This window comes from Sus scrofa, chromosome 8, assembly GCF_054392235.1.
Source record: "Sus scrofa isolate SSC_HxYL_T2T_F1_AM1 chromosome 8, Sscrofa_HxYL_maternal_Yorkshire_Landrace_v2.0, whole genome shotgun sequence".
NCBI lineage: Eukaryota > Metazoa > Chordata > Mammalia > Artiodactyla > Suidae > Sus > Sus scrofa.
Genome location: NC_139390.1, coordinates 5091935 through 5107393, shown reverse-complemented (window position 1 = coordinate 5107393; position 15459 = coordinate 5091935). Strand labels below are relative to the sequence as shown.

General features: G+C 48.6%; 1 protein-coding gene across 4 annotated transcripts in view; it reads left to right on the top strand.

The window, feature by feature from the left end:
• The window catches only part of STK32B (serine/threonine kinase 32B), a 362927-nt gene that overhangs the window by 306808 nt on the left and 40660 nt on the right, over window positions 1-15459 (top strand). The window lies entirely within an intron of this gene.

Genomic DNA, 15459 nt, shown 5'->3' with positions numbered 1-15459 from the left:
TGAGATTTTTATTAGTTTTAGAGAGCCCAACTGATTTACCAAATGGGTATATTTTCAGACACTTTAAAGGTTGGCAGTGAGGGGGGTGTTGGGGTGAGGGGTCGCCCAGTAAAGCAGTTCTCAGGGCTGTAGATTCCTGACATCTAATGGCAGGTTTGTTGGTTTCACTCACTTGAGCTGTTCAGTTCAAAGTCCCAATAACATGTTCCCAGAATGTTCCAAACATGGATTCAGAGAACGGGCTGATGAGTAAGCTCCCAAAGGTTGCTCACGAAGGATGATCCCGGAAGAAACATTAGCATAGAACTGAATTTCCATTAATTAAAAGAGTCGATGGAAGGCACAAAGAGGGGGAAAAAGCTCTGAAATGCACCAGCTTAGAAGTTTGGAAACGTTCCAGCAGCTGCTTGGGCTTCAGAGTTTACTCATCTGAGAGGAAACGAAGAGCTGAGCGTTCCTTGAGCAAACACGGAGCATTTCGGCGGCGCAGGGCTTGGAGTCAGGCGCGGGGGCGCGGCGGCATAGGGGTGCATATGCATCCCTGACCTCAGGGCCTCAGCACCTGCAGGGGAGACGGCTGTGTGGGAATGGATGTAAGCAGGTGCCCATCAAGACGGACTCCCGAGAAGGGGACCCTCTGAGTTAGACCCTGAGGATGTGTTTGGAGCCCACCTTCCAGGCGAGGAGGAGGAGGAGAGGCCCGTTCAGCCCATGCAAAGGCAGTGGCATGCCAGCGTGGTGGGCTGGGAGGCCCTAGCAGTTACTTTTTTTTTTTTAATAGAACAAGAGGAGGTGGGAGGGAGGGATGAGGCAGCACCAGGGTCTTGAATGCCGTGGTGAGGGCGACAGAGACAGAGGAAAGGTCAGTGCTGGGGACGGTCATCAGACTCATGGGACCAGGCTCAAGGGTGGCCTTGGAGAAGCAAATGGGTATCCAGGCTTGCCACGAATGGGTCCCAGCAAAGTGTGGGCTACAGCCAGCGTGGGGCAACTTGGGTGTCTTCCTTGTAGCAGCTGGGTGAACGTAGGCAAATCTCCTAATGCATGTAAAGCGTATAATACAATACAATGCACACAAAGTGCTTGGCATAGTGAACCTCAAACCAAGGGTCCCGACAGTGTCCTCATCTGAGAACTAGGATTAAAGGTTATTCAGTCTGTCTTGCAGGTCGTGAGGATTTCATGATGTGACCATGGAAGGTATGCAACACGGAGCCTGACAAATGGGCGATGCGACCAGCGGGTGGCTAATTATTATGATTGCTGCTGTGGTCCTTGTTAGTATTCAGATGACTGATTATTTGGTTTCTGCTGCGCCCTGGGAACCCTCTGACATCCCGTTACCTCATGGAGTGTGCAGTCTAGTTGAGGAAACAGACCCCAAACAAATCCTAGTGCATAATAGGAGCTGGGTCTGCTGGGGGATAGTGGGTGCCCTGGGGGGTCTTGGGGCCGGTGCCCTGTCAGTGTCACCCAATGTGAGTTCCTTTCTCTAGGATGCTGCAGGGAGCAAACACGGATGGCTGCTCTGACACCATGGCAATGCTTGTATTCTCTTTGTAGAAATGATGGAGGCTAAAGGAAGTCAAGTTTGCGGCCCCTGTGCCAGAGAAAGTGACAGAGATGGCATGCAGACTCGGGCCAGTAAGGCTCCAGGTCCCAGTATCTTTCCTGAGAACCTGCCAATCATCCATCCACCTATCCAGCGTCCATCCATTCATCCATCCACCCGTCCATCCATCCATCCATCCATCCATCCACCCGCCCGTCCATCTACCCATCTATCCATCCATCCATTTATCCATCCATCCATCCATCCATCCACTCATCCATCCATCCATCCATCCATCCAATGGAGGTTTATGCAGCACCTTACATGTCCAGGCAGAGTTCTATGGACTAAACATACATCTGTGAACAAGCAAGCAATACTCCTGCCTTCATCGGTCTGGCTGTTTATGAGAGAGACCATCACGATACAAACCATAAAACCCATAAATCTGTAGTTTGAGATGTTTATTTTTGAGGAGCAATTTTCGTGCAGTGAAATGCACTCCTTTAGCACAGAGTGCTGCGAATTTGGACAAACCCACAGTCACACATCCCCCCCATAATAAAGCTAGAGAACAATGCCATCGCCTCCAAATTTCCTTCCTCTCCTATGGTTTTGACTCTTCCAGAAAGTCATAAAAACAGAATCGTATTGTCTCTAACCTTTTGAATCTGGCTTTTTTACCCAGAATGATGTGTTTGAGCTGTATCTATGCTGTGTGGATCAGTGGCTTTCCTTTTGACAGCTACGTGCAACTCCTTTGGCTGAATATACGTAGTTGGTTTATACCTTCACCAGTTGAAGGGCATTTGAGTTGGTTCCAATTTTACAAAATTATAGACAGGCTCATCTACAAACTTAGGCTTCTTCTTCTCTCGAATAATTACCCAGAAGTGTGATTGCTGTGTCATGTGTAGTGTACCTTTAACTTTCGGAGAGACCGACAAACCCTTGAACGTAGTTTCATTTGCTTATTTGCCATCCACACACCTTCTTTGTGAAGTATCTGTTCAAAGCATTGCCCATGAATTTATTGGATTATCTTGTTTTTATTTTTAGACTTTGAGTTCTGTGTATATTCTAGATATAAGTGCTTTACCAGATATGTATTTTGCAAATATTTTCCCCATTCGGTATCTTGTCTATTACGTTAATAGCTAAGAGTCTTTTTAAGAGCAGATGTTTTAAATTTGAATGAAGGTCACTTTTTTAATTTTTCATTTATTGGTCATGTCTTGAGTGTCACAGCCACACAAATTTTCCTCCCATGAGGTCACAAAGATTTTTCTCTTTTGTTTTCTTGTTGAAGCTTTATACGTTGGGTTTTATGTTTAGAGCTATAGTCCATTTGGGGTTCCCTTTTGAAATGGTGTAAAATGTGGGTCAAGCTGCATTCACCTGCAAACGCTGTCCAATTGTTCCAGCACCGTTTGTTGAAAAAGACTGTTCTTTCTCTCTGCCACCGGCTTTGCCACTTCATTAAAACTCAGTTGGCTATTGGTATATATGGGTCTATTTCTGGATTCTCTTCGGTTCTGTTGATCTATTTGTTTATGCCTTGGCTGATCTCATACTTTTCCTGTAGCTTTATAATAATACTCAAAATCAGGTACTGAGAGTCCTTCAACTTTATTCTTCTTTTCACGATGATTTTGCCTATTCTATATCCTTTGCCTTTTCATGTGAGTTTTAGAATCAGGTTGTTGATGTCTCCCCAAAAAAATCCTGCTGATTTTTGTTAAGACTGCACTGAATGTCTAAGCCAGTTTAGAAAGAAGTGACATTCTGACGATGTTGAGTCCTCTAAACCATAAAGACAGGGTGTCTCTCCAAATATTTAGGTGACTTTGGATGCTTTCATCAGTGCTGTATAGTTTTTAGCATACCAATCTTGCAATATTTTGTTACACTTTTACTTATCTTGCAAATGTTGGGTGTTATCCCCATGGTACATTCTTTTGTAAAAAAAAATTAGTTACTTGTTATTAATTGCTAATTTGTAGAGATACGGTTGATGTTTGTGTGTTGACCTGATATGCTTTAATTTTGCTAAATTTGTTTATCAGTTCTGGTGGCTTTTTAGTCAATTCTTTGGGCTTTCTATGTAGACAATCGTGTTTGCAAGGAGAGCTAGTTTTGTTTCCTCCTGTCCAGTCTGCATGCTTTTCCTTTGTCTTGTTGCCCTAGCTAGAACATGTAATACACTTGGTCTTGATCCTGCTTTTAGTCGGAAATCAATTAGTAGTGTTTTTGTTGTTGTTTTATGGCTAAGTATGATATTAACTCTAAGTTTTTGTAGTTGCTCTTTGTCCAGTTAAGGAAATTTCCTTCTATTTCTAATTTTCGGAGCTTTTTTAATCATAAATGCATGTTGATTTTTTTTTTTTTGAGCGTTGTCAAATATCTTTCCTGCAATGATTAAGACAATCTTATGGGTTCTCTTCCATAATCCTGGAAATACACTGACCAATTTTAGAATATGTTGAATCAGCCTGATGGTCCCAGAATAAATCCCACTTGATCATAATGTATGATACGGCGTCAGTGTGCTCATATGTCATTTACAATGTTTACATGTAGGGTCACGAGGAATATTTGTTTACTTGCACCATTTTTCTGTGATTGTGATATCAGAGTAGTGCTGGTAATTTACATAGGAAATATTCCCTCCTCTTCTACTTTGCAGAAAAATTTATGTAGAATTGGTATTATTTCTAATATATATTTGGCAGAATTTGTATATATTTGCTGCATCTCTGGCACTATATTGGTTTTTTTTTAATTAGTGTTTCCATCTGATTCTCCCATAATTTCCATCTTTTAATGCATGTTGTCCACCTTTCCTGTAGAACCTTTAAAATAGATTAAATTTCTTGTCTGTTAGTTCTAATATCTAGTTCATCTCTGAGTATGGTTCTGCTGATTGCTTTGTTTCTTCACACTGGGTTTTTGTTTTTCCTTTGTCATGCGTCTTGTAACTTTTGGTTAAAAACTGGTCATTTTGTGTGGATAGTGTTTATGCCTGGAAAAGGAACTGCCTCTTCTACTACTATGCCTTTAGTTGTGTGTGTGAGCAGAATTGGGTCAATCTCTAATCAGGAGTTGATCTGGGTTTGGGTTTTTGTTTTGTTTTGCTTTTTTTAGGGCCACCCTCACAGCATATGGAAGTTCTCAGGCTAGGTATTGAATCAGAGCTATAGCAACTGGCCTACACCACAGTCACAGCAACTCAGGATCCGAGCAGTGTCTGCGACCTATACCACAGCTCATGGCAATGCTGGATCCTTAACCCACTGAGCGAGGCCAGGGATTGAACCTGCATCCTCATGGATACGAGTCGGATTCACTTCCACTGCGCCGCAGTGGGAACTCCTGCCATGGTCCTCCTTAATGCACCTCCTCTGGAGTTAGGTTGGGATGGAGTTGCCAAGGTGTTTTCCCCAATGTTCCTGTCCTGCCTCCTGCTTTAAGCTCTCCCTGTGATCCTGAGCCTCGAAGAGGTTCTCACTGCATTCTTCTGTTCCCCAGCAGGTGACTTCTGCTTCTTGTTACTTGACACTCTTGATCTGATTAGGGGCTGGGCAGAGAGTGTTACCTGTTGCCTTGATTCATCCAGCCTTAGGCAGGCTCTGTGTCCTTGGGTCGTGCAGGTGGGTCTTTCTCACTCATCTTTCTCCCAACAGTGGGAAACCACAAATGCCTGAGCCCAGGAGGATTTTCTCTCCCTTCCCCGGGGGTAGAGACTTTGTTTTTCTCTTCCCTCCCTCACCTTCTCCTGTGCTCTTCATGGTACAGGAATCTGCTGCTCTTCCTCCATTCGCATCAGGCTTTTGCTCCTTAGGGCAGGTGGATCCAGGAAAGGCTTTGTCCGCAAAGCAGTAGCTGCTCTCTTGCCCAAGTCCTCCATCATCAAGACAGGCTTTCTACAACCTCCTGCCCTGTTCCAGACTTTGTCATGGGCACCCAGCGAGGGAGAGGGGTCTGCGAGGAGGTGCAAATTCCCCTTGTATCTGGACAAACAGTGATTCTACTCTCTCCCTTGAGTTCTGGCACAACCTTTAGCAATGCCGTGAAATTGAGCATCTTCACCCAAGTCTGTGTTCTCCTACCCCTCTCCTCTTGCTACTGCTGCTCCCAGCATTCCCAGATAGAAATGATCAGACGGGGGCAGTGGTTTCAGTTCATCTCAGATTAATATGTATGTGAGATCTGGGTTCATCTGCCAAGATACAAAGCCAAAGAAACCTGAATCACCCCCAGGGGATCCAGACAGAGGCCGATGTCTGCTTTCTGCGGCTTTTCCCCACACTCTAATCAAAGACTGATAACGGAGGCCTTGAGTCAGTTGGGAACATGTACAGCATGTATGTCTGTGAGTTGGGCTTTCATTTACGTGTGCCTTTCATTTCTCATTCAATCATGAATTGATACAGGAATAATCAGGCCACATCTGTTGGGAACTTGCTATGAGTCAGTCCCTGCTCTGAGTCACGTAATTATCTCATTATGGGGTGGGGCTGTTATTATCCCACAGAATCTGAGACTTACGCAGAGCTTACGGTGTGCTTGTCCAGGAGGAGGAGTTCCCGTTGTGGCTCCGCAGCAGCAAATGCAATTAGCATCCATGAGGATGCATTTTGATCCCTGACCTGGTTAAGGGATCTGGCATTGATATGAGCTGTGGTGTAGATCACAGATGCAGCTCAGATCTGATGTGGCTGTGGCTGTGGTGTAGCCCGGCAGCTGCAGCTCTGATTCAACTCCTCGCCTGGGAGCTTCCATATGCTGCAGGTTCGGCCCTGAAAAGCAAAAAAAAAAAAAAAAAAAAAAAAAAAAAATTGTGCATGTCCATTGATAAATAGCAAAGGCAGCCACTGAGATTCAAAGCCAGGATTCTGTGAAACTTCAGCCTCTTTCCCACTCTGATCCCTTGAGCATCTACCTACATCTGGACCAGCCTCGTGCTAATCCCTTAGGTATGGGGCCTGCCTTGGTCATATCTCTGTTCAAACAGCTCCCAGTCCAGTAGGACAATGGACATAGTTATCCTTAAATAAGATATGGCATGATCACTGCTGCAGGGGAGGAAAAGACAAAGGTTTGGTGAGACTCCAGAACATAGATTGATGGAATAGGGGATGGAAAGAGGGGAACTGAGGAACAGGAAGGGACTTGATGAACACTCCACAGTGGGTGTAAAATTTGGTCTGGGTTTTGAGGTATGAATAGGAGTTCGTGAGTAGAAAAATAGGGTAAAGAGTATGAGGCAAATCATGGAAGATTAAAAATATAAAGTGTGTCCTATTCTTTGAGGTTGGCACAGTGGGCACAGTAAAGACAGTGGCCAAAATATGAAGAGATTGGAGCCTGTTTTTAGGATGTTTTCATGCAAAGGAGTTTGACCTTTATTCTATCATTTTAAGTAGAAAACTTTGGAGTGGTTTTAATTAAGCGATTTAACCATGTGAATGATAATGCAATAATAATAATGTTAGACTACATTTATTGAAATTTACTTTGTGCTCAGTAAGTGCATACGGAACTTCATTTTTTTCTTCATCATAACAGTATGTAGCGGATATTGTTATTCCTTTTTACGGATGAGGAAAACCGAGGCACACGGAAAAGGCGAGGCAGTAAGCCTGGGTTCCGCTGCAGGTCGGAATCCTCGCCTCACTCACACCTCCTTCAGTCTCTCTGTTGCATTGATTCTACTGACTTAGAAACGTGACTCAGGAGCAGGCGCGAGGTGGGACCAGTGAGCTCCAGGCTGACGTGTGAGGGGCTGTCATGAGTCCAGACGGAGATGAGAAAAGGACCAGAGAGGCGAGAAAGATTCGATGAGTCTTGAGAACCACTTAGATGATCCAAAGCATTGGCTGGGGGGAGGGCGGGGTCCAGGAGCCTCCCAAGTTTCTGACTTTGTGCAGCTGAGCCTCAGAGGAGACCGAGGACCCAAGAGAAGGGACAGCTGGAAAGGGAGAGTTTGGCTTGGACAGACTGAATACGCGATGCCTGTGGGGCTCTCGGTGGAGGTGTCCAGGAGGCAGTTGGCTGCACAGATCTGACCATCCTTCCAGCCTCCGGGCCGTGCAAGCCGGAGACAGGTCTTGCCCTGAAGAAAGGCTCAGTGGGCAGGAGACCTGGGCTCTGGTCCCAGCTGGGCTGGAGGCCCCCTCCTCCAACAGGCTTTTACCTTCTGCCCTACAAAATGTAGGAGAGAAAGGAAATGACCCCTCTAGGCTGAAATGTGGTATTTCTACGTTCCTGGTCCAGAGGAGGCCCTGACCTGTGGAAACAGATCCCGGAAGCCCGTCCGCTCGTAAGCTAGACTCTGAATCCTGCGCCACACTCCCAGCGGCACCAGAAGCTTCAGGAATATTCATAGCGCTAAAGCAGCAGGCTAATAATTATAACGTTGGAGGTTTCCGTGGTTTTTTCTGTATTTTTAGTCTAATGAGGAATTAAACTCTGCATGCCGTGCATAGCATGGCAAGCCTACTAAAAGCATATTCACATTTCCTGGGGCATCTCTGCTTGCTTTTCTGCAGGGCCTATTCTGTGATGGCCCTTGGAATCCAGGCTCACTTTCCATCTGAAACCTGCCTTGGCAGAATTGCGCAGCTGCCGGTAGAAATGGTTGGGGTCGGGGGTGAGGCTGACCTTTCCAGGCCACTAGGTCGTGCTGGGGAGGCAGTTTCTGTGAAGCCCAGTGTCCACCCAGCATGTTCCCTCATGGGCTCACAGGTACCACAAAAGATGCTGGGGATGTATTGAGGGAGGAAGCAGGTGCTGCTGGGGACTGAGATTCAAGAGCCGCTTTTATTCACGTACCTGCTAATGGCAAACCACTTCTATTATTTGCTTTTGGATTCTCTGGAAACCTTAATGTCTTCAAATGTAGAATTCCTGGATCTTTATAAATACTCTTTTTTTTTTTTTCTTTTTCAGAGCCACACCCGCAATATATGGAAGTTCCCAGGCTAGGGGGGCAGCATCAGAGCTGCAGTTGCCTGCCTACACCACAGTCACAGCAACATGGGATCTGATCCATGTCTGTGACCTACACCACAGCTCAGGGCAACACCAGATCCTTAACCCACTGAGCGACGCCAGGGATCAAACCCGCGTCGTCATGGATACGAGTTGGGTTCATTACCGCTGAGCCACAAGGGGAGCTCCCTTCATAAATACTTTTGATTTTGGTTCCAATTGAATTCACAGATTTAATACATTGACCATGGAGAGATTTTGAAATATAAAACATGAAGTTTATATTGTATGTATGCGTGTATATATATGATACATTATTTTTCTTTTCGGCATACACCTGCAGATGGAATGATTTAGTGGAAAATGTCTGGATTTTGAAGGAGGCAGAGCAAGGACCCTGGGGCATGCAGGAGGGGGCCGGGGTTCAGCCAAGACTCAGCACCCCGGTAGCTGTGTCACCTGGGTGTTCATTTCACCTTCTTCAAGCCCGGCTTCCTCAAACGAAGATAATAGTCGTACTTGCCTCAGCAGGTCCTTGGAGAGGAAAAGGAGATGACGCATGTGAGACTGTGACAAGCGCTTGATAAATGTCAGCTTTCCTGCAGAGTCAACGATGCATATGAGGAAACCTCAAGAGCTTCTAGCCCATACTAGATGCTCAATAAATGGCCACTTCAGGAATGCAACTCTCAGTGTTGTAAAGAAAACTAATGGCCATAATAATAATGGAACAGGAGTTCCTGTCACGTCTCAGCCATTACAAAACCAACTAATATCCATGAGGATGCAGGTTCAATCCCTGGCCTCACTCAGTGGGTCAAGGATCTGGCGTTGCCGTGAGCTGTGGTGTAGGTCGCAGATGCGGCTCAGATCCCGAGTTGCTGTGGCTGTGGCGTAGGCTGGCAGCTACAGTTCCGATGAGACCCCTGGCCTGGGAGCGTCCATATGCCATGGGTGTGGCCCTAAAAAGACAAAAAAATAATAATTATAAATAATGGAGCAGCTGTGCTGAGTCTTCGGCTGAAAGTCATTCAGAGCAACACCCTTCTGCTCACTGTCTCCACAGCCCTGAACTTGCCCCTTTACCTCTCTGCACCCCAGTTTCTTCCTCTGTGGCTTGGGGTGCTTTGAGGATGGGTGGGAGGAATGATGCACACATCAGTTCTGCACGACTGTTTTGTGCACAGTGATGACAGTTGCAGTTGGCATTTCCAGTGGCTCGAGATGGAGTCCGGGTTGGCCCTTCCCCCTCAGGGCATTGACGTTTTAGATGTTGTTCTGGTGGGTTTTTTCCTTCTGCAAGGCCTTGGGGAATTTCATTCCTCCGTCACCCCCGCAGGTGTACCCAGACCTTGGACCCTGGACGGCCTTTCTGGGCGTGGCCAGAGCCACTCCCCCTGCCACCACTGCTTAGTTTGCCATTTGCTGTCCCGGGCCCCCTCAAGGTGTCTTTGCCACTCACTTCGCACCAGGAACCCGCAGTCCTGGCCTTGACAGTGTCAACCCAGAACAGCCTGGTTCCCTCCTTGGTGGGACGCACAGCATCGAGCCCACATTCCGCGTCACTGTCAGATCAAATGGGTTCATACATGCTCAGCTCTTAAAACAAGGTTTGGTGCGTGACAGACGCTCCGTAAAGATGAGCTATTTTTTTTTGGCTGCACCCGCAGCACGCAGAAGTTCCCAGGCCAGGAATCAAACCCTTGCCCCAGCAGTGACAATGCCAGATCCTTAACCTGCTGAGCCAGCAGGGAACTCAAAGATGAGCTATTTTTATTAGCAGAATGTCAAGCGCTCAGAACAGTGCTTGGTGTCCAGCAAGGGCTGTATAGTGGTTGCTATTCTTTAATGATCATTCATTTATTGAGTCGGTCGTCAGACCTTTCTCAAGTGTTGTCTTCATGCCAGACAAGGCTTGGGGCACCAGGGAGAATGTGACAGTCCCTTCCTTCAGGGGGCTCCGAGTCTAGCAAGATGCCTAGGGATGGTGGGGGTAAGAGGAAGCCTTAACCTCGTTTGGAGGGAGGGGGATGGTAAGACAAGAATAATGGCAGTGATGTCTCTGGAGGAATCCATGACACATGGAAAGAAGCATGCAGGAGTTCCCACTGTGGCTCAGCTGGTTAAGGACCCGACTAGGTTTGATCCCTGGCCTCGCTCAGTGGGTTAAAGATCTGGCATTGCTGCAGCCTGCAGCATAAGGTCACAGATGCGGCTCAGATCTTGCATTGCGGTGGCTGTGGCAGAGGCCTTGGCTGCAGCTCCCATTCTACCTCTGGCCTGGGAAATTCCTACATGTGGCCCTAAAATGGAAAAGAAAAGAAAGAAGCATGCAGAATGTCTGGTACACAGTCGATGCCTAGAATTGGTAACTCTAGAGCTGTACTCTTTGTAGATTAGGGGAGAGGGGAAGAGATAGACAGGCAGGGTATTCTAGGAACAGCAGGCAGTGTGTAGCTGAAATCGAGAGTGGCCACAGGCAACCCCATGGCCGAAATACAGCTTAGAAGATCTGCAGGCAGGAGCTGAGGGGCCGAAGTGCTGGACCGCAGAACTTAGAATTTACCCTCCAGGCCACATGGGTTTCTAGCCCTAGTACCTTGTACTCTTCCACTGAAAAATCAAAAAGATTCCAGGATCAAGTTCAGTAAATTTCTAAGTCTGGAGTCATTAAAGGCTCTAAGAAGTCTGCCAGAAAGAACGTGATGGAACCTCATCATTTCCCAGACGTGTTTGATCTCAGAACCCGTTCTCTTCCCAAATCGATGAGCCTCCCGCGGAGCTGGTGGCATTCTTGGGACACAGACCGTGAACTAGTCTTCATCACAGGAAGACCTCTACTCAGGGGACTTCCCTGGCCTGCGATGCAGATCAGAAAGCTAACTCCTGCATCGGACGCAGGGACAGACTGGAGGAGGCTCTGGAGGCTGGAGGACCGATGGGGAAGCCAGTGCGGGGGTCCAGGGCTAAGGAGGGAGAGTCATGGGCATCGAGGGTTGAATTTTAACTCTTGCAATAAAGGAACTCCCTGAACCTGGGGGTCAGGACCAGGAGTTCTGACTTGAGCCCAGAGCTGGCGAGTCAAGGCACCCTTGTTGTCCTCAAGCCTGGTGGCCAGTTGTGACACAGGAGGGACGACCACCAGATGGTTTCCAAGGGACCCTGCACCCCTGCCACGCTGACATTCCTAGGCAGTGAGCTGTCTCTACTGCTGGAGCAGACAAGCAATGAGCAGGACCAGCTCCAGAGGCTGAGGGTGAAATTGATGTGCAACTGACGTACATTGATTAGGTGAGCTGAGCTCCAGGCCCCTGGAGGAAGCAAAGGAAGGTGAAAGAATGCATGAGGGAGTTCCTGTCCTGCCACAGCAGAAACGAATCGGACTAGGAACCAGGAGGTTTCAGGTTCGATCCCTGGCCTCACTCAGTGGGTTAAGGATCCGGCATTGCTGAGAGCTGTGGTGTAGGTTGGCAGCTACAGCTCCAATTAGGCCCCTTGCCTGGGAACCTCCATATGCCACAGGTGAGGCCCTAAAAAGACCAAAAAAGAAAAAAAAAAAGAATGCATCAGGACGCATTCTCCAGTAAGTCTGTCACCCCTGTCGGTCACCTCAGTACAGGGGCAGGGACCTCGGAGTTGGAAACCGAGAGAGTAACCCTGGGCTCTGCCGTCCCAGCTGGATGACCTGGAGCAAGTTCCCAGCCCCTCTTACTAGGTTCCTGGGGCAGCACAACCAACGTGGTGGCTTGAAGCAGTAGGAATTTATTCTCTCTGGGTCTGGAAGCTGGAAGTTCAATATCAAGGTGTCCACAGAGCTGTGCCCCTTGGAGCTTTTGGTGGCGGGTTGGGGGGGAGGGTGAGCTCCTTCTTTGCTTTTCTGACTTCCAGGGGCTCTCGAGCTTCGTGGGCATGTGGTCCCATCCCTCTGCTGCCCTCTCCCATGGCCATCTCTGCCTCTCACCCCCCCTCCCCCCGTCCTTTCTCTTATAAAGGCATCAGCCACTGAGTTCAGGGAGCGTCCACCCTGAATCCAAGGTGATTTTGTAACTTAGTCACCTCGGCCAAGTTCCTACGTCTGGTTAAGGGCCCGTTCACAGGTACTGGGGGTTGGCACTTATTTGCCCCCCTCTGCCCCTTCTTGCCTCTGCCTCCTCTCCTGGAGCGTGGAGATCGTCGTGGCGCTAGTCTCACTGGATGGCTGGGAGGCTGAAACGAGGCCGTGTGTACACGCGCCTTCACACAGCAGCTGGCCAGCCGTCGTTTCCATCCTCATTCATCCAGATGTGAAATGACAGTGACAGGCCTGTGCCTCTCCTCCCAGCGCTTAACCTATGTGATGGCCTCAATTATGACTTAGTATCATGTATAGTCTTTTTTTTTTTTTTTTTGGATTAAGGTCTTCGATTTTTTATATGTATTAGATTTTTTTTTTTTTTTTTTTTTAGTGAAGTGTAGTTGCTTTACAAAGTTTCTTCAATCTCTGTTATACGGCAGAGTGACTCTGTCTCAGCCAGCTCCCTGTGCTGTGCCACGGGGCATCAGCCTCGAGTGTGCAGGGGAACCGCGGTGGTCACCTTCCCTGGGCGTGTGGTCACAGGCTGCAGACATTAGTCACGTGGTTGGGCATGACCGCCAAGACCGAATGGGGCAGCAGCTGCTTCTACCCTGAATTCCCAGGGGGCTCGGGGCTGCCAGGCACAGTAAGGATGTATGGGGAGCACCTGGGCACGCAGCCCCTCCTGCCCTCGTGGGCTTGTCCGTGCCTCCCCCACTGTCTGAGCAGATGGACTGGGCTGTCAGCTGTCAGGCCCTGGTTCTGCACAGACCAGCACGATCTGGTGACACCTGCTTTCCTGGAACTCTGAGCACAGAACGAAGGAGGACAAGTACACAGACAGGGAGGAAACTCCTCGGGGTTGGACCTCAGCCTCAGGCTCCATGGGATGCAGAAGAGCACAGCTCAGTGCCTGGAGCCGCTAGGAAATCTAATATCTGCTCTCCAGGTGTGTAATGAGCAGGTGCATCACCACCTTTGAATTCAGGTTGATCTAGGACGGGTAGGAAGGGGCAGACACAAGGATGCTGGAAATGCATAAATACGCTGGAGACCGACAGGTCAGGAGACCGAAGAGGATGGCATTTGGGATGGTCCCAGCCTGACTGCATGGACTGGACGGTGGGGCGCCTACACGTGGTGAGAAGAGGAGGTTTGAAGGACAGTTCTTTCTAGGAAAAACCATGCCCAAGACTTGCGGAGTGCTCACTCTGGACCGGCCAGGCCTCGGGCTTACCTCTCAGCATGCAATGCCTTGTACCTTAATCTCTGAATAAACTGTGACTACGCTCACATTTTATAAAACTGAAGCCCAGAGAACTTGCTAAATTCAGCTCCAGCCCCTCTGACCTTCTTGCCTACATACCACGTGGCTTCCTTTGTGGGGCTCAAATAACCCAAAAGGACATTTCCTCAAACCTCCAATCACACCTTCCCCAGGGTAGACCAAGTATGGTTTTTTTGTGCTTAAATGTTGGGACAAACCTTATTTCAGACTGGGATTTGGCCAGCGTGTAGGGCACCCTTGAGCTCTGCACGGCCCTGCTGTGTGACTCTCTGCCTGCAGCGGTCCCTCTCTGAACCTCTTGGATAAGACGTATCGAGTGATAACTTGACCCAGGGTGGGGATGGGGGGGTTGTGAAGAGGGAAGGAGAACCCTCCGGTGAAAGTGCCATAAACTGCAAAGTCAATGGAGAGGCTCACTAGAGGGCTGCTGGGATTTGGCCACTGGTCAGGTTCGAGGGTCCAGCTGCCAACCCAGAGCCCCGATGGTAGCGTCCTTGTCCACCCTCATCTGCCTCACCCAGCCCTTCCATTTCCACCTATCTGAATGCCAGTCTGAAAGTTGTCGAGATGTCTTGAATCACAGTGTGTCCTGCTTCCCTGCTCTGACACCTGCAAAATGGAATTGCATCCGCAAATTAATTTGCCAGAAATGATGTGCCCTCCCAGGACTTTCCTGGAAGCCATCATGAGCAATTAGACCCCCAGATGCATGCCTGGCCTGGTGAGTTGGGGTTGAGGCAGTAAGATGAACCCACCACCCAGCAGCTTAGGAAGCGGCAGGGCGGGTACCCCAGGACAGCTGCCGTCCGGTGAGGGGTGAGGGTCTCTCACCCTCGGGGCTCCAGCTCCTGTTCTTTTATTGAAATGAGCGTCACGTAACACAGAATGAACCATTGCAGACACGGTGGCATTTAGTGCATTTGCAGTGTTGTGTACCCACCACCTCTGTCTGCTTCCAGAACACTCTTCACCAGAGGACACCCCGTGTGCTCTTGCTCTCAGCTCCTCCCCTCAGCCCCTGGCAATCTCCCAGCTGCCTCCTGTCTCTGTGCATTTACATATTCCAGATGGTGCATGTTAGATCCCACCTATGCTAAAATAAAACTGTCCTCCAGAGTTCCCTTGTGGCACAGCAGGTTAAGGATCCAGCATTGTCACTGTAGCAACTTGGGTTGCTGCAACGGCGCAGGTTCAATCCCTGGCCCGGGAACTTCCACATGCCACTGCTGTGGCCAAAATAAAAATTAAAAAGGAAATCGTAAGAAAAACTCATCCCCGAGACAGGCGCCAGGCACAAAGGTCTCTAACCATCCTCTCTGTCAGGACACCTGACCTGGTGCCGGTGTCAGAGCAGAGTGACATTTATCAAGGTTCTCATCCCCCGGGGTTGCAGTTCCTTCGTCTTCTCTTGGACTTTGCTCCCTATGGTGACCATGACTCATGCTCCAGCACATTCACGTCCTCCCTGGCTTTCCCTGACCCCCCACAGAAGGCCCCCATCGCGCACTCAGGCTGCCCCATTTGTGTTCTGCTCCAAGGGTCGCATCTGTGATGCCCACACCTTGTTCTCCA